Here is a 22,126-nt window from a genome sequence, read left to right as displayed (position 1 = left end):
TGCATTTACCACATTATTAAAATGTAATAATACATGGTTTTGGCATTCTCCTTCCATGCCACGAGTTCCCTGAGGAGAGGACAGTGTCTATGTCATCTTTGTTTTCCCACTCACTATCTTAACACCTGGTACATCATAAGCTCTTAGAAGTAGTATAATAGTATAGTAATGATGATGACAAAAACTATTTATGGAGAGCTTACCTTGTGCCAAGCACTGTTTCGTGTACTTTCACATTGCAACTCATTTAGTCCTTGTAACAGTTCTATGAACTAAATAGTATTATTATCCACACTCTGCAGATGAGGAATCTGAGGCACAGAGAGGTTAAGTAACTTTCCCAAAGTCACACAACTAGTAAGTGGCAGAACCAGGGTTTAAGTTCAGGTCCTCTGCCCATAGTTCATGGTGTAAAGTACTCTGTGCAACATGGTTTGCTTGAAGAATGGGATAAAATGTGGAAATGTGAAATGAGGATCTCCAAGGTCTCTTTAGCTCTGATTTCCTGTGAGTTTCAAAAATGTAATAGTCTTAGCAGACTATAAAAAGGGACATCTGCTCTGGCATGGCAGTGTGGACCAGGGAAACAGGTCCACACTGGTACAGGCAGGGTCTACTGCAAGTGGGAGTTTGAATCCCCACTGTGGCAATTATGGATGTGACCTTGACAAAGTATTTAACCTCCTTGATTCTCAGTTTCCTCACAGGGCAAAAGGACAGTTATACCTGCATTGTAGAGCTACTAGGAGAGTAAAATAAAAATATAAAAATAAAAGAGAATACCTTATGGAAAAGTGCTTCATGCAGAGGAAGATCTACAGAAAACTGTGGAGTTTGGGATGTAATCGTTACTGAGTTGGATATTCTTTACAACAGAACTTGGTGGGCCATTTAAGTGGGTCAACTTCTCAAGGATTAATGTGAGAGATCTCCATGGTAAAAAGTAAGTGAATCCAAGGGTGGTCTGCTTCCTGGATATATGGACTTTGGATGAAAATGTAGCAGCTTGCCTGTGTGTGTGTATGTGTGTGTGTGTTTGTGTGTGGTAGGGTAGTCTTGGTGTTAGTTGCTGGGGGTGAGGGTGGAAACATAGAGTGGAACGAACAGGAACCAGGGAGTGAGGAAATATGTTCGAATTCCAGCTCTGCCATTACCTTCCTGTGTGATCTGGCAGGTTTGGCAAGTCACCAACATCTTTGGGTTTTTAGTTCCCCAATTCCAAGGTGAGAGGGTGGAATTTGAAAATCTCTACTACCAGCCTGGAAACTTCCAAGCCAAATTCTTCAATGAATGAAAATTCCTCAAGTATCCTTGTCTACCAAAAGAGCAACTGTTTTTTCCTTCCTGCTGGCAGTTGCTATGTATTTGAATCAGGCACAGGTGAGAAGCTTTTTATTCTGGTGTTCAGGCCCCTCCCCTCTCAAGTTGGCAAGGAGCTTCAAGAGGTCCACCTATCCCAGCCAGGTTGGCTCAGGCCTCTGGACAAGAATACCCAATTAGTCAACAAACATTTATTTTATTTTTTCAAAAATCACATAATTAACAAATAAAGGACTATGGGAGAAAACATAGATAAGCAAAGTGAACAAAATTAAAATCTCTTATAATACCATCACCTAGAGATGATCATTATTAACATTTTGGCATATATTTCTCCAGATGCTTTTTTCTATGTGAATTTAAATGAAAAAATTAGTTCCATGCAGTACATACATACCTAGCATTTTGCAACCTGCTTTCCCCACCTAACATTTTTTTTTAAAAGATTTGTTTATTTGACAGAGAGAGACATAGCAAGAGAGGGAACACAAGCAGGGGGGAGTGGGAGAGGGAGAAGCAGGCTTCCTGCCCAGCAGGGAGCCCGATGTGGGGCTCGATCCCAGGACCCTGGGATCATGACCTGAGCCAAAGGCAGACGCTTAACGACTGAGCCACCCAGGTGCGCCCCCCAACATTATACCATGAACGATTTTCCCATATATTACATATTCTACATTTGTAATGGCTGCAAATTATTCCATTGTATGGGTGTGATATTTAACCAATCCCTTGCTGGACCTTTCAGTTGTTTCCATTTTTCACTCTGATGAAAGTCAGTGTCCTTAAATATTTGAAGTACAATCTTTCAGGCTTTCTTAAATTTCTCAGAAGAGGAATTGCTGGGTTGACAGATTTGAACATATTAAAAGATTTTGATACACACTTCTTTTTGCTTTCTAAAAAGTTTGTATCAAAACAAATTCACCATGAGATGAGTTTACGTATTACCACGTTAAGAGCAAATAGGAGGGGTGCTTCTGTTAATCAAGGGTTGGGGAGGTCAGGGAAGGCTATGCAGAGGAAATGCCTAGGTGGAGATCTGCAGGATAAGTAGGAGTGAGCCAAACAAAGAGAGATAGCACGTGAGAAGGCCCAGAGACATTGCACTCTCAGGACAGAAATAAGTTCCCTGTGGCTAGAGTTTGGAGGGCAGGCAAGTAACAGGACTTAGTTAACAGGAAACTAATTGGAGATAAGCAAAAACTCAATGTAGGGTGACATAGATTTGTATTTTAGGACGGTTGCTCTGGCTTCAGTGTAGAGAGTGGATTGGAGGGGACAAGACTGAAGACAGAGTGACAAGTTAGGAGGCTGTTGCAATCCCCCAAGTGACCAATATGGCCATGGCCAAGACTGGGATAATGACAACAGGAATGGAAAAAGACAGACTAAAGGGTCATTAGAAAGGTAAAAGGATAGGACAGACTTAGTGAGTGTTTGGATAGTAGGAGGATGGGAAAAGGGAAGCCTTAAAAATGACTCTCAGGTTTCTTTTCCACCTGGGGAGGATGGAGAACCTGGGTATTGCCCTATGGTTTTGTGATAGGAAGATGGTATGTTCAGCGTGGAACATGCCAAATGTGAGGCTCCTGTGAATCCATTCGAGTGGAGGTATCCTGTAAACATCTGGATCTCTAGAAGAGAGATCTGGGCTGCAGTGGCTGCTGGAACCTTAAGTCTTAGAGAAGATGCAGTCAATTCACCCCTCATCAAGGAACAGACAGATGGCCTAAGAGAGAACCTCAAGGCACAACCAACTTCTAAGGGACGTGTAAGGGAGGGAGAGCCTGCAAAGAGACTGGGAAGAAACATCCAGGGGTAGGAAGAAAACTTTGAGTGCCTGTTGTCATGCAAACCAAGGGAAAGGAATTTTTCAAGGACAGTGGTTGGCAGAGTCCGATACAGATCTGTACCTCACATTTTCTCAAGGATTACCTCATTTAAATCTCCCAACAGATTACTGGGGTGGGGACCTTCGTCATACAATTTTGAAAGAGGAAACTGAAGATCAGAGAATGGAGGCAAATTTCCTAAGGTCCAGCAAGTCACTGGCACTCAGAGCTTGAACCCAGGTCTTGATTGACAGTGTGTGGGCCAGGCGGGAGAGCCCAGCACATCGACTTTTAGCGTGAGCTCCTTTGGTGGGTGATAGGAGAAATAATTAATGGCCACCACTCAATGTGTACCTAACGTGTGCCGGCACTGCTCTAGGCCTCACCTGCGTTATTCCTAATCCTAACAACCACCAAGAAAGGTAGTAATTTTACTCCTAGTGCACACAGGAACCTGGGGCCCAGAAGTGAAGTGACTTGTCCGATATCACACCCCTTGGCAGGTGGCAGGGCCAGGTTGGGAACCCAGGTCCTCCCCTTCTCCAACGATGATCACGCGATCACGCGGCTGCGCTTTCCCGAGGAGGGAGGCGGCTGCTCCAGCGGGAACACCCGGAGGCGCCCCCCGGGACCCCCTGTTCGCCCCTCGCCCCCGCGCGCATGCCTGGCCGCTGAGGCGTGAGAGCCGCTGCCCGGGGCCCTCCCTCCCGCGCGCCTTGCACAACCGGCCCAGATTAAGTGCTGCGTCTCTGAGCAATTATCGTCTTCCTGCCGCCACCGGGGCTGGCCGGGCAGAAAGCCAAAGACCAAGGGACTCGCAGCCACCCAAGGAGAGCGGGACCCGCCGGTGGGGCCGAGTACCAGCGCCACGCGGTTACACAACGCCGGGACGCGGGAAGCGGCGGGCGGGGAGGCGGCGCGGCGCGATGACGTCACGCGCAGCCCGGCGCCCGAGTCCCCCGCCCCTGAGCTGGGGGTTGACTGGGGAGAGCCGGCGTGCCACCAGCGCGCTGCCAGGTAGTCGGCTGCGAGGCGTTCTGTTCCTCCTTCCTCGTCCTTCTTTCTTCTCCGTTTCCTCCCTTTCCTCCCTTCCTCATCTCCTTTCCCTTTCATCCCTTCCTCCTTCCTTCCTCCCCTCCTCTCTCCTTCCTTCCTTTTCCTCCCTCCCTCCCTACATCCTTCTCTCCCTCCATCGCTTCCTCCCTCCCCACCTTCCTCCCCTCTCTCCCTCCTACCTCCCCTTTATCATTTCTTCACTTTAAAAAATAATTTTATAAGGTCTGTTTTTAATTGTGGCAAAATTTACCATCCTAAGTGTACAGTGTGTTAAGCCCATTCACGTTGTGCAGCTCATCTCCAGAACTTTTTCATCTTGCAAAATTGAAACTGTATCCATCAAATAACTTCTTTCCTCACCCCCCTCAAGTAACCACATTCTGCTTTCTTTTTCTTCGTTTCTTCCTTTTGCCTTTTTGTGCCTTTCTTTTCCTTTATCTCTTTTTCTTCCCCTTCCTCTTTCCATCTTCCTCTCTTTTTTTCTCTTCTTGAAAACCTGATGGCCCTGCTGCACCCTTGCCAGCCCTCTACAGTCCGTGCCAGGGGTTGGGCCAAGAGGCCTGTCAGCGAGGCTGTTACAGGGCTGGTGAGTCACCATTCCTCCCCCGTGTGTCAGGGCCAGTGGGCGGCCCCTGGAAACCTCACCTGGCTCTTCACCGGTAGGCAAACATGTCCAGCAAGGAACTTTTGCCAGGAAGAGTTAATTAGAGAGAGGCCCTGATTCCAGCAGAGTCTAGGGTCAGGCTGGGAGCCCCTCTCTCCTCTGGGCCTTCCCCAACCCTGGGGCTCCCCTTCTAGACAGTGCAAGACAGCCATGATGATGGTGATGGTAATGATAACTTGGGCTGACACAAAACTTTACAGTTTACAAAGCATTTCCATAGACATGATCTCATTCTTGTTCTCACAACAATCTTGGGAGGTAAGCCTTATTATTCCCGTTTTACAGGTGAGGAAACTGAGCCTCAGAAGGGATTTGCCTATGGCCATGGAGCTGGTAAGCTGCAGAGTTGGCAAGGTGGGGACCCAGATTTGTATCACAAAAGCAGAAAAAAGTGGCTAGGTTAGAGTTTAAAACACCATAAAAAAAACCTCATTGTTCTCTTCTGTGTTCCCATACTCCCTTGTTTAGACCTTTTGAGTGCAGAACCCACCTGATGGGTTTTCAACACGTGGGCATAATAGGGGGCAGCTACTGAATGAGTGGTGGAGGTATTTGATGGCATGCAAAGCAAGTGTAAAAGAGCCAATTTTCTAGGCAGTTAGGAGACTTTAAAAGTAAAAAAGAGTTGCTCCTTAGCTGTCCCTGGGTTACCTGGAATTTTGTCTTTCCATTCAACATATTGAGAGAATAGAGGACTTGTAAGTGTGGACGGAGTTGGCAGTTCTACCTTTTCTGGGTAGAATCTCTGGCTCATGGGAGTACGTTGTCTCAATTCCTTTGTCATATGTTGGTGTGGAAATAATTTTTAGTGTCATAGGAAATTGTGGTAGATTATTAATGTTTACCAGTATCCATTTCTCCTCTACGTCTGGATACGTGGAGGCACACACTCCCCTGGCCCCTTGAAGTAAAGCAGTACTCTGTGGGCTGGAGCATTCAGTTGCTGGTCCTCCACTCTTTAGTTCTCTCTTCTCCAGCTGCATTGAGACCACACTTCAGAATGTTGGAGTTTTTGGCTTGGGTCTCAGAGAGATTACCATGAATGTGATCTCCTATCAACTGTTATGGTTATGTAGAGTGAGTAAGAAATAAACCCCGATGGTATTAAGCCACTCAGATTTAGGCTGTTTGTTACTGTGGCTTAATCTAGCCTATTCTGACCAATACATTCATCCATAGAGCAATCAATATAATACATTGAGTGCCTAGTCAATTTTTTAAACATAACTTTCATCTTTTGGAACAAGATTTAAATAATTTAAAGATAAAAATATTAAAACTGCATAATGTAGTAGGAAATATAAGCTTACTTTATATTTTTTTCCCTAAACATCTCTTATGACATATACTTTAAAAAATGTTTTTTAAGAGTTTCATTGAGATATAATTTAGGGGCTCCTGACTGGCTCACTGGGTAGAACCGACAACTCTTAATCTCAGGGTTATGAGTTCAAGCCCCATATTGGGCATGGAGCCTACTTAAAAAAAAAAAAAAGATATAATTGAAATGCAATAAATCCCACATATTTAAAGTGTGTAATTTGATAAGTTTTGGCATATGTATATACCTGTCAAACAATTATTACAATTATGGTAGTGAATATATCCCTTACCTACAAAACTTTCCTTGTGTCTGCTTTCCCTGTCCCTTCCCAGCAACCCAACCCTATCACCTAGTCACCAGGCAACCACTGACATGCTTTTGTCACAGTAGCTTAATTTGCATTTCCTAAAATTTTATATAAATGGAATCATACAGTGTATCCTCATTTCCATGTGGCTTTTCATCACTCAGTATAATTCTTTTGAGATTTTCCAGATTGTTGCATGTGCCAATAACTTATTTTTTATATTGCTGATTAGTATTCCATTATATGGACATACCACAATTTATCCATTCCTCTCTTGATGGACTTTGGTTGTTTCCAGTTTTTGACTATTACAATAAAATTACTATAAACATCTGTGCATGAGTCTTTGTGTGGACATATGCTTTCATTCTGTTGGGAAACCTAGGAAAGGAATGGCTGAATCATGTAGTAGTTGGTGTATGTTGAACTTTTTAAGAAACCATCACACTGTGGCACCTGGATGGTGCAGTTGGTTAAGCATCCAACTGTTGTTCTTGGCTCAGGTCGTGATCTCAGGGTTGTGAGATCAAGCCCTGTGTCATGCTGTGCACTCAGCGTGGAGTCTGCTTAAGATTCTCTCTTCTTGGGGCACCTGTATGGCTCACTTGGTTAGGCATCTGCCTTCACTCAGTTCATGATCCCAGGGTCCTGGGACTAAGCCCCACATCAGGCTCTCTACTCAGCGGGAGCCTGCTTCTCCCTCTCCCCGCTGCTCCCCCTGCTTGTACTCTCTCTCTCTGTGTCAAATAAATAAATAAAATCTTAAAAAAAAAAAAGATTCTCTTTTTCTCCCTCTGCCCCTCCCCACACTGTGCATGCATGCACTCTCTCTCTCTCTCTCAAATAAATAAATAAATCTTTAAGAAAAAGAAAAAAAGAAGAAACCACCAAACTGTTTTCCAAAGTAACATACATTCCCACCAGTGATCTATGGTGGAGAGTTCTAGTTCTTCCACATCTTTGCCAATAATTGATACTGTTAGTCCTTTAGTCTTTTTAATTTTAATCATTTTAGTAAGTGTGCAGTGTATGTCATTGTGGGTTTAAAAATTGTGATAAAATGCACAAGCATAAAATTTGCCATTTTAACTATTTTTAAGTGTGCAGTTCAATGGCATTTAGTACAATCACAGTATTGTGAGCCATCACCACCATAGTTGCAGAATATTTTCATCACCCCGGAAGGAAGCCCCGTATTCTTTACGAAGTCACTCGCCATTCCCTGCTTTCCCAGCCTCTGGCCATCACTAATCTGTATTCTGTCTCTATGGATTTGCCTATTCTGGATATTTCATAATGGAATATGGAATAAATGGAATCATACAACATGTAGTTCTTTATGACTTGCTTCTTTTACTTAGCATAATGTTTTGTTTTGTTTTTTTTAAAGATTTTATTTATTTGACAGAGAGAGACACAGCAAGAGAGGGAACACAAGCAGGGGGAGTGGGAGAGGGAGAAGCAGGCTTCCCGCTGAGCAGGGAGCCCGATGCGGGGCTCGATCCCAGGACCCTAGGATCATGACCTGAGCTGAAGGCAGACGCTTAACGACTGAGCCACCCAGGCGCCCCTAGCATAATGTTTTTGAGGTTCATCATGTTGTTGCATCAGTACTTCATTCCTTTTTGTGTCCAAATAATATTACATTGTATGGATATACCGGTTTTGTTTATCCATTCATCAGGTGATGGACATTGGGTTGTTTCTGCCTTTTTGGGTATTGTGAATAGTGTTACTATGAACATTTGTGTATATTTTTTTTGAAAAAATATTGTAAGAACATTTTGCACGAAATGTACCCTCTTAACCGAATTTTAAGTGTGTAATACATCATTTTTTTCCAGAGGCATTTTATTTATTTATTTGTATTATTATTATTACTTTTTTTTATTATTTATATATAATGTATTATTTGTTTCAGGGGTACAGGTCTGTGATTCATCAGTCTTACACAACACATACCCTCCCCAGTGTCCATCACCCAGCCACCTCATCCGCCCATCCCTCTCCCCTCCAGCAACCCTCAGTTTGTTTCCTGAGATTAAGAGTCTCTTGTGGTTTGTCTCCCTCTCTGGTTTCATCTTGTTTCATTTTTTCCTCTCTTCCCTTATGATCCCCTGCCTTGTTTCATAAGTTCCACATATCAGTGAGATCATATGATAATTGTCTTTCTCTGATTGACTTATTTCGCTTAGCATAATACCCTCTAGTTCCATCCACATCGTTGCAAATGGCAAGATTTCATTTTTTGATGGCTGCATAATATTCCATTGTGTGTGTGTGTGTGTGTGTGTGTGTGTGTGTGTGTATCACATCTTCTTTATCCATTCATCTGTTGATGGACATCTGGGCTCTTTCCATAGTTTGGCTATCGTGGACATTGCTGCTATAAACATTGGGGTGCACATACCCCTTCAGATCCCTACATTTGTATCTTTGGGGTAAATACCCAGTAGTGCAATAGCTGGGTTGTAGATTAACTCTATTTTCAACTTTTTAGGAACTTCCATACCATTTTCCAGAGTGGCTGCACCAGCTTGCATTACCACCAACAGTGTGGGAGGGTTCCCCTTTCTCCATGTCCTCGCCAACATCTGTCGTTTCCTGACTTGTTAATTTTAGCCATTCTGACTGGTGTGAGGTGGTATCTCATTGTGGTTGTGATTTGTATTTCCATGATGCTGAGTGATGTTGAGCACTTTTTCATGTGTCTGTTGGCCATTTGGATGTCTTCTTTGGAAAAATGTCTGTTCATGTCTTCTGCCCATTTCTTGATTGGATTATTTGTTCTTTGGGTGTTGAGTTTGATGAGTTCTTTATAGATTTTGGATACTAGCCCTTTATCTGATATGTCATTTGCAAATATCTTCTCCCATTCTGTCGGTTGTCTCTTGTTTTTTTTTGACTGTTTCCTTTGCTGTGCAGAAGTTTTTATCCTGATGAAGTCCCAATAGTTCATTTTTGCCCTTGCTTCCCTTGCCTTTGGTGATGTTTCTAGGAAGAAGTTGCTGCGGCTGAGGTCGAAGAGGTTGCTGCCTGGGTTCTCCTCAAGGATTTTGATGGATTCCTGTCTCACATTTAGGTGTGTCATCCATTTTGAGTCTAGTTTTGTGTATGATCTAAGGAAATGGTCCAGTTTCATTCTTCTGCATGTGGTTGTCCAATTTTCCCAACACCACTTGTTGAAGAGACTGTCTTTTTTCCATTGGATATTCTTTCCTGCTTTGTTGAAGATTAGTTGACCATAGAGTTGAGGGCCCATTTCTGAGTTCTCTGTTATGTTCCATTGATCTATGTGTCTGTTTCTGTGCCAGTACCATACTGTCCTGATGATTACAGCTTTGTAATAGAGCTTGGAGTCTGGCATTGTGATGCCACCAGCTTTGGTTTTCTTTTTCAACATTCCTTTGGCTATTCAGGGTCTTTTCTGGTTCCATACAAATCTTAGGATTATTTGTTCCAGTTCTGTGAAAAAAGTTGATGGTATTTTTATAAGGATTGCATTGAATGTGTAGATTGCTCTAGGTAGTATAGAAATTTTAACAATATTTGTTCTCCAAATCCATGAATATGGAATGTGTTTCCATCTCTTTGTGTCTTCCTCAATTTCTTTCATGAGTGTTCTGTAGTTTTCTGAGTACAGATCCTTTGCCTCTTTGATTAGATTTATTCCTAGGTATCTTATGGTTTTGGGTGCCGTTGTAAATGGGATCGACTCCTTAATTTCTCTTTTTTCTGTCTTGTTGTTGGTGTATAGGAATGCCACTGATTTCTGTGCATTGATTTTATATCCTGCCACTTTACTGAATTCCTATATGAGTTCTAGCAGTTTTGGGGTGGAGTCTTTTGGGTTTTCCACACGAAGTATCATATCATCTGCAAAGAGTGAGAGTTTGACTTTTTCTTTGCCGATTCGGATGCCTTTTATTTCTTTTTGTTGTCTGATTGCTGTGGCTAGGACTTCTAGTACTTTGTTGAATAGCAGTGGTGATAGTGGACATCCCTCCCGTGTTCCTGACCTTAGGGGAAAAGCTCTCAGTTTTTCCCCATTGAGAATGATATTCGCTGTGGGTTTTTCATAGATGGTTTTTATGATATTGAGGTATGTACCCTCTATCCCTACACTATGCAGAATTTTAATCAAGAAAGGATGCTATACTTTGTCAAATGCTTTTTCTGCATCTATTGAGAGGATCATATGGTTCTTGTCCTTTCTTTTATTAATGTAGTGTATCACATTGATACAGTACATCATTTTTGACTGTAGGTATCTTGTATGGGTTTTTGTTTGAACACCTGTTTTCAGTTACTTTGGATATATAACGAGGAGTGGAATTACTGGATCATATTGGTAACTTTATGTTTAATTTTTTTGAGGGACCACCAAACTGTTTTCCACAGTGGCTGCATCATTTTACATTCCCACTAGCAAGGCAGGAGGATTTCAATTTCTTCAGATCCTTGTCAACACTTATTATTTCCCATTGTTTGGATAGTAGCCATCCTAATGGGTGTGAGGTGGAATCTCACTGTGTTGCCTTTGTTTTTGAAAGATAATTTCCCTGTGGGTAGAATTCTAGCTTGACAGTTTTTTCTTTTGTGTATAAAAGGTTTTACTCTAGGGGCGCCTGGGTGGCTCAGTCGGTTAAGTGGCTGCCTTCCGCTCAGGTCATGATCCCAGGGTCCTGGGATCGAGCCCTGCATCAGGCTCCCTGCTCAGCAGAGAGCCTGCTTCTCCCTCTCCCTCTGCCTTCCTCTTTGCCTACTTATACTCTCTGTCTCTCTGTCAAATAAATAAATAAAATCTTAAAAAAAAAAAAATTTTACTCTATTGTCTTCTACCTTTCATTGCATTCAACAATAAATCTGTTGTCATCTCTTTTTCCCATTGTGTATAATGTGTCTCAGACTGCTTTCAAGATTTTCTCCTTATCATTTGTTTTGAGCAATTTGTTCATGATGTGTCTTGGTGTAGTTTTTATATTTCTTCTGTTTGGGATTTATTTGGCTTCTTGGATCTGTGTGCATTTATAGTTTTCAACATAATTGGAAAATTTTTTATCATAATTTTAAAAACAGATTTATTGAGTTATACTTCACATACTATATAATTAACCCATGTAAAGTGTACAATTAAATGTATATTGTTATATATGGATGATGGACACCCATCACCACAACCAATTTTAGAGCACTTCATTATCCCAAAGAGAAACCCTCCTCTTTTTAGCTGTTGTCTTCCAATGTGCCCCCTCTGTCTACTCTTGGTCTCTATAGCTTTGCCTATTTTAGATTTTTCATATGAATAGAATCAAACAATATGTGGTCCTTGGCCATTATTCCTTTAATATTTTTTTCTGTTCCCTCCTCCCTCTTTCCTTTAGGTACTCCCATTTTTAAAAAAAGTTATTTTGAAAGCTGTATTTCAGTATAATTGGTTTCCCTTATAATTCTTTATATTTTATTTTATGCATTTAAATACATTATTCTAAGATACCCATAGGCTTCACTGTACTGCTAGGGGGATCCTTGTCACAAACATGCTGAGTAGAGTATCCGTATTTTGGATAGTGTTATGGATGAGTGTTTTTCAAACTGATTTTTCAAAGAAAGCTATTCCTCAGGATATTAATAGTTGCTGCAGTGGAGATATTCTTTGCTCACATAAGGTTGGGAAACACTGTAGGAAATATTTGATATCTTTTTTTGTTGGATTTCTCAGAGCCTTTTATTTACTAAAATGCTTTGTGTATATCTGAGAGGAAATATGCATGAGTAACATTTCCCAAGTCAGTATAGCACATAGTATACACTTTTTTCAATTTGTTATTAAAAAAATTTTAGGGGCATCTGGGTGGCGCAGTTGGTTAAGCATCTGACTCTTGATTTTGGCTCAGGTCATGATCTCAGGGTAATGGGATCAAGCCCCCCATGGGGCTCCCTGCTCAGTGGGGAGTCTACCTGAGATTCTTTTCCTCTGCCCTTCCCCCTTACTCGCATACACTTTTTCTAAAATAAATAAATAAATAAATCTTAAAAAAAAAAAAGTTTTAATAGCATCTAGTTCAATGAATTCTACAAATGAAATGCTCCAAAATACAAATCTAAAAAGGGTCAAAACTCTTTTACATTATAAATGTATTTCTCAAACTAAGGATAATAATCTAATGGACCCATTAAAAGGACAAAAATTGGAGTGCCTGGGTGGCTCAGTCAGTTAAGCATCTGCCTTTGGCTCTGGTCATGATCCCAGAGTCCTGGGATCGAGTGCTGGGACTGAGGCCTGTGTCAGCCTCCCTGCTCAGTGGGGGGGTCTGCTTCTCCCTCTCCTTCTGCCCCTGCTTGTGTGCTCTCTCTCTTTCTCACTCTCTCTCTCTCAAATAAATAAATTAAATCTTTAAAAAAAATAAAAGGACAAAAATCTTATAGATGCCCCCAGTATTGACTTAAATGCATTTTAATTTAATGTAATTTCAATATATATACAGATATCGAAAGTAGGTGTAACCTCCTTATAAATAGTAAAATCACAACAAATTTACAAATTAAATACAATGCTACAAAACCCATCAAAATCCAAACTAATGCATTCATTGTGATGGATTTCTTTTCTTGCTGACACTCATGGGCTATTTTGCAACATTACTATGGGGCTGACCTGTTAAGGGGAAGTTCTTTTGAATCTGTCATGTCTTTACTACTTGTGATTCAGTTCTTCCACAGTCTTTTTCCATTTGAACTTCTGAGAGCTTGCTTCTTACAGGCCTGTGCTATCATTTCATCTTCAGTTAACACCTTGATATTAGGTCTGCCTCTCTTTTCTCGTTAACTGTTATAATTAACTACTGCTTGGTCCCAATTCCATCATAAAAGTACAAACATGGGCCCTGTGATGGTTAGTTGTATGTGTCAACTTGGTTAGGCCTAGGGGTGCCAGATATTTGGTCAGATATTTCTCTGATGTTTCTGTGAAGGTGTTTTTTGGATAAGATTAACATTTAAATCTTTAGACTTAGTAAAGCAGATTTCCCTCTCTAATGTGGACCGGCCTCATCCACTCAGTTGAAGGCTTGCATAGAATAAAAAGGCCAACACTTTCCTGAGTAAGAGAGAGTTCTTTCTGCCTGATTGCTTTTGAACTGGGACATTGGCTTTTTTGTGGATCTCAAGTCTGTTGGCCTTCAGACCAGAGCTATCATCAAATCTCTTGGTTCTCAGGCCTTTGGACTTGGACTGGAAGTACACCATTCGCTTTCCTGGATCACCAGCTTGCTAACTCATCCTGTGGATCTCTGGAGAATGCTGACTAATACAGGCACTAATATCATGTGGCTATAGTTAGGGGTAAAGTATAATTTTTTAGTATTTAAGTATGTCCTATGCAATATCTGGGATATATTTATACTAAAAAAGTATTTGTTGTTTATCTGAAATTCAAGTTTAACTGTGAGTCCTGGGTTTTCTCTAGTAAGCCTACCTCTAGATGATGCAGAATATGATTTTATTTTTTTATTAAGATTATTATCAAGATAGAAGAATTAAAATGCTTCCTGAAAACTTGAGGATGGATCTGCAGACTCTGAGAAACCACTGTGGTGTTTACATTAGTGGCACTCACGGAGAGTGGTTCGGGAGGCTGCGCCCACACCACTGCGCCACCCGCGGGTAAAGTGGCAGGCTCGTGTACCCTGTACTCCAGGTCACCATAGCACTGCATCACCTGAGAGAAGAGTTGGCTCTAAGGATCCAGTATCAGGGTAGTTAGCCCCTCCCCAGAAGCCTTCACAGTGAAGACCACCTAGGAGAACAGTCCCTTCAGGCACTCACTCTGTGATTTCTGCACCACTCACCAGCACAGAGGAGGATTGTTGCCCACAGCCACGAGCCTTCTGTCTCAAGACCATCTTTCTCTAGGAAATCCTGATGCCTCACACTTCTGTTTGCCTCAGTTATCTCCAGAAACCCAAATTCCACAGGTCAGTGGGACCCTAATCCTTGTGCTACTCTAAACAATCTCTAGTCTCACTCCATTTCCCACCCCTCCTGGCACTCCCAGACTCTTTTCCTGTGGGTTTGTGAACTCATGGCTGTCAATTACACTGTCCCCAATATCCTCAACCTCTTCTCTAAATTCACTTCCCCTTTTGTACCAAGTGAAAACTGGATGTCTGCTTATGACACTGTTTCTTCTGTAACCCTTTCAAGTGGAGGGAGTCTCTCCTCTTAAACATTGGCTACCTGAGGGCCTGGAGGTGGGGTAGGTAGGGCAAGTGGGTTGGGTTAGGTGGGGCCTCCTTACTTTCTACTGTCGATTCCAAATCTGTTTCTTCCCCCCTCTTCCCTCAAAACTCCACTCCTCTGTAGTACACATTAATGCACTCTATACCCTCATTCATTAGTATCTTTAGCACTGACATACTGTCTTCCTGTCTGTTCTTTTTCCTGACGTCATTCCTGGTGACTTCAACATCCACATGGATGAGCCATCCAACATGTTGGCCTCTCAGCCTCATGTCTTTGTTTCATCTTCTCCTCTGTGATCTCCTCCTTTTTGATGTTGATGGAAAGTTTTAAATGCTTGATTAGTTCTAGGGAAATTCAACAGGAGGTGGGTATGAGGGGTGAGAAAAATCAAGAAATCAAAGATATATCCAAGGTTTTAGCTGTGATAATCTGTGTGAATGGGTATTTACTGGAATAGGGAAGGCAGAGGGAAGAAGAGGTTTAAAGGTAGGAAGAATCAAAAGTTTGATTTGGTACAAGTTAAGTCTGAGACACATTTGACATCCAAGTGGAGATACTCAATATGAACTTGGATATTTATGAGTCAAGGTCCAAGAGGTAGGCAGAGCGGAAGGTAAGAGTTTTGGGAGACACGTGCATAGAGTGTATCCAAAGTTTTGGACCAGAGGAGAACAGTAGCAGAAGATGTAGAGAAGGGGGTCTACAGTCAAGACTTGGAGCACTCTGACATTTGGTCCCAGCCAACATCAACTCTCCTGAATTACTGCAGTGGCCTCTTAACTAGTCTCCCTGTCTCTGTCCTGTTCCTCTACTCTCTATTTTCCACTCAGCAGCCAGAGTGATTATTTAAAAGTATGAATCAGATCATGCCAACTCTTCTGCTTAAGACCCTTAAATAATTCTTCAAAACACCAAGAATAGGGTCTAAACTCCTTGTCCTGGCCTACAGAGCTCTATGTGATCCAGCTTCTGTTTATCTCTCCATCATCTTTTTGAACCAGTCTCTTCCTCATCAGTTACTCTGGCCTTCTTTCCATCCCTTGAACACAAATTATTTCCTGCCTTAAGGTTTTTATACTAGCTCTTCCCTCTGCCTGGAACTCTCTTTCCCCAGATCATTTCACAGCTTTCCCTGACACACAGTCAATCAAAAGGAGTCACCCAGATAATCTGAATCACATCATCTTGCTTTAATTATCTGTGTAGCACTTATCTCTAACTAATATTTTCTTATTTGTTACACATCCTGCTAGAATGAAAGCCCTGTGAGAGCAGGGATCTTGTTTGTCTTATTTACAGCTGTACTCCTAGTGCCCAGGCCAGTATCTGGTACATAGTAGACATTCAATGAATAATTACAAATGAACAAATGAATGAGTGAATAAACATGCTCCCGTAAAACAATCACATGCTCCATAACCAGTATTAAGACTTGCAAGTCTTTAATTGAGGTCTACTGGGAGGCTTGTAGTCTAATGAGGCCTTTTCACATGTGAAGCTCTCCCATACTGGTGTTATCTCCCCACCTTCATGCCTGTCCCTGTGGCAGACATGACCAATTGATCAGCACACTTTTTCCTGATGAGTCTGGTCAAGGTTCCAAAATACTTTGCAACTTCAGGCACCATCATTAATCCATCAGAGCTGGCAGAGAGGATGAAATCCATTTGTTATTCCAACTGGGCTGTGGTCTAAACTGCTTTGGGAGGTTGGATACAGTTGGCCAAGATAAGGTGATGGTATGAATTTAGATCTATTTGTTCTGTTCCCTGATCTCAAATACTGACATCAATTCTTTGGCAGGACCCCTGAGCTGGTGTTTGGGCTGTGTCATGAAGGAACTTTCAATGCTGGGTGGTGTTGGTTAATTGGAGTCGCCTGTAGTTAGTCATAGTGTGAGTGTGCAGTCTGTTCTAGGGGAGCCTAGAAGTAATATTTAAACATTTCTTTTGGGGCTTCAAGTGGGCAGGGCCATGCATAGCCCCTGAATATCATGATTCCCGACCTGAAGGGGGAGCCTTTGGAGATGGCATTTTTAGAACCAAGGAAGGAATTAGATATTGAAAAGGAAACCTGATACCCTTGTGTACACAGTCTGGAGAGATGCACTCCCCTGCTGGAGCAGGTTTAGGGATGAAGTTGGTGAGTATGGATTTGGATATGTTGAGATTGAGGTGTCTGTTGGGTATAGGCTAGTCTTAAATCCCAGGGGAAGATTTGGACTGGGGTTAGAAATTTGGAGGTCATCAGCATCTAGCCGGCAGTGGAAGCTGTGGTGGAGGATGAGATCAATTGGTGGGTGTGGCCATGATGGAGTCATGATCCTTGATGGCAACTTGGAACTCTGATCTTCATGAAACTGTGACATATATCTGTATGACCAAAACTAAGTCACTGATTAATGTTTCTAGTGGGAACCAACAATCATTGATGTGGCCCAAAATGGGTGAATTAACAAATGAATGAATGAACAAATCACTACTGTATAGCAACATGTGCAAGGTCTTCAATCTCAGCCAGGCTCTTAGGACCACTTGTCAGTCCTTTTACTTATCCTTCCATTTCTCTGAACAACTATTCATACCCCATTTTTAGTTTCCCATACTCCTCTCTATATGCCCTACTTCATGGAACAATTGAGACATCAAGTGTGACCTTCCTGGTCTTCCCCCCACTTTCCTACCCTCAAATCCAACATCATTCCGTTTATCTCATACTCAGCATGTTCTTCATCCTTTTCAAGGCCAATCTGGACCTCATTCATCCCCTCCAGCTTGCTCTAGGACCTTATTCCAACAATTATCTTCTTCTTGCCTTTCAGCTGGTTTGCTAATCTTATCCAAATTTCTTTAAAGAGTGGTCAGTACTGACTATTCCTACTTCCTCACTGCCTATTCACTCCTGAGCTCACTGCACTCTGCCTTCTGCCCCCACCTTGGTTTCTCAAAGGACACCAGGAACCCCTAATAGCCAAACCCATTAGAAGCTTTTCAGTTCTTATCTGATTTAACTTCTTTTCCCTCCTGCATTTGACACCTGAGGAGTCTTTCATTTTGGTACTACTACTTTGGTACACACAACATTGAATTTTCCTGATTCTACTCTTGTCTCCTTTGTGGGCTCCTTCTCACCTGACCTTTTAAAGAATATTAGTGTTCTTCAGGATCCATCCTTGTCACACAGCCCTTGTCATTCTATAGACTTTCTTTGGGCAGTCTCATCCACTCCTGTGGTTTTAGCTGCTGCTTATATGCTGAGGAGACATGGGGGTACCATGGCAAGAACATCCAGTGGCTTCAAATTGAATTAGGAGAGCAATTCTGGGGGCACCTGGGTGGCTTAGTCGGTTAAGCGTCTGCCTTCAGCTCGGGTCATGATCTCAGGGTCCTGGGATCGAGTCCCGCATCGGGCTCCCTGCTCAGCAGAGAGCCTGCTTCTCCCTCTGCCTGCTGCTCCCCCTGCTTTGAGCTCTCTCTCTGTCAAACAAACAAACAAACAAACAAACAAATAAATAAATAAAATCTTTAAAAAAAGAAGAGCAGTTCTGAACTCCATGATTAAGAGTTGAAAGATCGGGAGTCAGAGCAACTTTAGTTGATATTCCATTCCCATTGCTTTCTGCATTAGATCCGATTGCAGCTTTCTGTCATTTAGTGTTTGCATGTCTATTAAAGATGTCCACCTACTGATGACCTGTAATCCCTTACAATCTTGGGATACCTTTCTCTTATTCCCTAGTTGATATTTAGGGTTTTTATATTTTAAGAGTACTTATCTGCTGTATTCATGATGGACATGGGGAGGGGACCAAGACACCAAGCTGACTGTTGCACTCTCCTGAGAGCTCACAAAGTGAAAGTAGAAGATTGCTTGGACTAATATCTTTAAATTAGGGGTGAAGGATGCACCACTTTGGATCTTCTCAGCCTCACCACCTCTTATTCATGCTGCTGCTATGGTAATTACCTTTGTGTGGATGCCGACTTCCTGTGGGCTCACTCTGATAGTGTCTTAACCCAGGCCCATGTTGCATGACTCTCTCCTCCACCCTGGAACTTCCCTGGTGACTCTCCTGTAGAGCCCATGTGATGCCCATATATGTGCAGCTCAGATATATGGGGGAAATTTGTACTCCGTGGGAGAACCTTCAACCTCTGGGAAAGGGAGCTGGTGGATAAATTCTTCCCCTTCTCCCCTGAAGACAGCCTTCAGACTAGGGTAGATAAATTCATCCTGGCTTGCCTGAGACTTTCCTGGATTTAGTACTGAAAGTCTCATGTCCTGGGAAATCCTATGCAGTTCAGTCCTACAAAAACCAGGACAATTGGTCACTTTACCTGAAATGCAGATTGCCTGGGGGCATTTCCATGAGGTTGAAAATGAGGCTCATTTAACAGTGACCATCTTGTATTGGCTTTCTCTCCTTTCTGCTTCACTCCCCTTATCCCTCACTGCTGCTCCCTAATAAAAGAGTAGCTCATAAGCACCATGACTCATGCTCTGCTTTCTGGGGAACCCAGGTAAACTGAAAGGAGTAGCCTGACTTACTCTGATGACAGCCATAGGTGTCATGGCTGTGGGAAGAGGATTGTGAATTACTGCAAGGAGGAAGGAGTTTCTCTGAAATTCACATACGTTTCATTGGCACCTATGCAAGGCCTCATCTTCCAGCCTTGCAAGCTGTGTCCCTATCGGCCTTTTTCTCCTACCACACTCCAGCTGCACTGTATTGCCCAGCCACACTGCACCATATGTAATTCCCTGCTTCAGACTCTGGGCTCTGCTTCTGCCTGGAATGCCCTCCCCACCTTCTGGTGAGCGACTCCACTCAACACCCCCTCTCAAAGCCTGCTGGCCGAGGCTGGTGAGAGCTCCCTCCTCTCTACCTTGTGTATATCTTTACTACGTCTTTCGCATATTGTTTTCTGTTTTCTCTGTTCACTCACTAGAACATGAATTCCTTGAAAGCAGGGATTTTATCCTGTTCAATTCCATATCCCAGCACTTTTCACACTCCCTGCTCAATATGGATTTGCTGAATGAGTGAATAAATTTTCCCAGCCACTGTGTGAGGTCACCTGTGGTGGTCAGTTGTAACAAAATAAAATCAAGGCTTGGAGAAGGGAGGTTAGAGACCAGGTTAGGGTTTCTTTCCACTATACCAGCTGTCTCCCTAGACAAAATATTCCTGGCTTTTCCAAGCACTGTAAGCAGAGGGCAGCCAGGGACTCAGAAGCACACACAGAGTGAGACTCCCAGGGTCCTTCTAGCACAATCCTTACCAAGCTTACCTCCTGCTTGGAAGGCAAGCTCCCAGTTCCACTGTCACCCTGACAGCTCCTCTGTGACACGGCTGCTGCTCTCTACCTGCCCTGGTTTTCAGCTTTTCCTTTGTTTTGATCTTGGAAATGCCCTTACTTTCCTGTGACATTTCCTGTATCTTTAAGATGACTAAAACAAATATTACTCAGCTTATCTGGGTGTTTTGTTGCGGGGAGCTTCCAGGATATTTAGTCTGTTACTTTGCCAGGAGCCCTTCACTTCATTGCCTTCACCACTCCCGCTCCATCTTGACGTGCTTCTCACAAATGAAGGGCAATTGTATAGAGAAGCCTAAAAGGTTGTCTCTCTTGCCCCTGAAGTTCTGCTGAAGCCACTATGGAAAGGACTTGCCTCGGGGCTGAAAGATTTATAGTTGGGGCTTTCCAAATCTTGGAGTGTGCTATGCAACATCCCGTGAGGATGTGGGCAGGTCTGGGGAGGAGAGCTTCACACCCAGCTGGTGTCCTCTTCCCATGGCCAGCCCCAGTCCATTGACTCTCTGCTGCCTACACAATAAAGTCCAGTCTCCTCAGCCTGACCTTAAGGCCTTTTGCCACCTGGCCCTGTCAACATCTCCAGTCTCACCTCCCCTTTCAACCAATCATATGATCCTCCTGATATTACTTGGATACAGCCCATCTTTTCCACCTCCAGATGTTGCCTCATGCTGTCTCCTCATCCTATGGTACCCTTTCTCCAATGTTTTGCCCCTCAGATCTCCACTGTCCTCCAAGGGTCAGGTCCAAGATCACCTCCCAGGAAGGTTCCTATCTCCTAGCTCCTCACAGCCCATCTCTGGCCCTTCTTGTGGCCTTGTTGGCTGTACCTTACTGTGGCTGGGGTCCATGTCTATACAGTCCTGGGAGAAGCCACCTTCGGCTTACTTCATTCCTGCCAGAGCTCAGCACAACACATTTTTCTTTTTTTGAAGATTTTATTTATTTATTTTCGTGAAAGAGAGAGAGAGAGTGAGAGAATGCATGAGTGGGGGGGAGGGGCAGAGGGAGAAGCAGACTCCTGGCTGAGCAGGGAGCCTGATGCGGAACTCGATCCCAGGACCCTGGGATGATGACCTGAGCTGAAGGCAGCTGCTTAACCGACTGAGCCACCCAGGTGCCCAGCACAACACATTTCTCATGGAAGGTGCTCAGTGCATTTGTGTGGAATGTTGAGAACAGGTTTTGGGGGCCTGAGTGCCACAGGGAGGTGTGAGGAGCCTACCAAAGCAGCATGCTCCCAATCACTGGGAGATGACCATCTCATGGTGACCCTGAACTTGATGGAAGGTCACCACTGAGGCTGCTCTCCATTTTCTCATTCAGCACTGGGGTTGAGGGTTCAAAGGCAAAGGTCTGAATGGAGGAGAGTTTAAGGCTCTTACCTTCCAGGTCCTACAAGGACACAAGATGCCACATCCTGAAAGATCCCACAGCTACCATCACTCCATGGCCCAGACCATGTAGCTCCCCCTAGGAGCACCTCTTTCAGCACCTCTGAGCAAATGATTGGGAGGTCAGCTGGTGGTGGAGGAGTTTTAAGAGTTATTTTGAGTATGTGGAGTTTTTGCCTTATATGCTTTAGCCCCGAGCTCCCCTGCCAAGTTTGTCTCCACCTTAGCACCAGAACCTGGTAGGGCTTGGTGAGAAATGCTGTTGTATAAATGAATGACTCCTCCAACATTAGAATAAGGAGGACCCTTAGTGATTTTTAGACCAATCCACATTTTATGGAGAAATAAATTATAGTCATAAGCATTTGGCGAAAGCTATGTCTATACTAGAACCTGTGCTGAGCACTTTACATACATTATCTAATTTTCTACTTTCAGCAAGAATGTGAGCTGGAAGTTATTGTCCCTACTTTATTTATTTATTTATTTATTTATTTATTTATTTATGAGAGTGCGCATGAGCTGGGGAAGGGGCAGAGGGGGAGAGAGAGAGAAGCAGACTCCCCGCTGAGCAAGGAACTGGACAGACGGATGTGGGGCTCGATCCCAGTACCTGGTGATCATGACCTGGGCTAGATGCTCAACTGACTGAGCCACCCAGGCGCCC

At 43.2% G+C, this 22,126-nt stretch overlaps 1 long non-coding RNA gene across 1 annotated transcript in view; it reads left to right on the top strand.

Annotated features, from left to right (window-relative positions):
• The first annotated feature begins 4,133 nt into the window (after nucleotides 1–4,133).
• The window catches only part of LOC144380158 (uncharacterized), a 33,440-nt gene continuing 15,447 nt past the window's right edge, over nucleotides 4,134–22,126 (top strand). The window contains exons 1-2 of the long non-coding RNA XR_013443985.1: nucleotides 4,134–4,794; nucleotides 5,158–5,205. This is a non-coding gene — a long non-coding RNA (uncharacterized LOC144380158). The remainder of the gene's footprint in view (nucleotides 4,795–5,157; nucleotides 5,206–22,126) is intronic.

The sequence above is a fragment of the Halichoerus grypus genome, chromosome 14, assembly GCF_964656455.1.
Source record: "Halichoerus grypus chromosome 14, mHalGry1.hap1.1, whole genome shotgun sequence".
Classification (NCBI taxonomy): domain Eukaryota; kingdom Metazoa; phylum Chordata; class Mammalia; order Carnivora; family Phocidae; genus Halichoerus; species Halichoerus grypus.
This window is presented reverse-complemented; position numbering and strand designations above follow the sequence as displayed.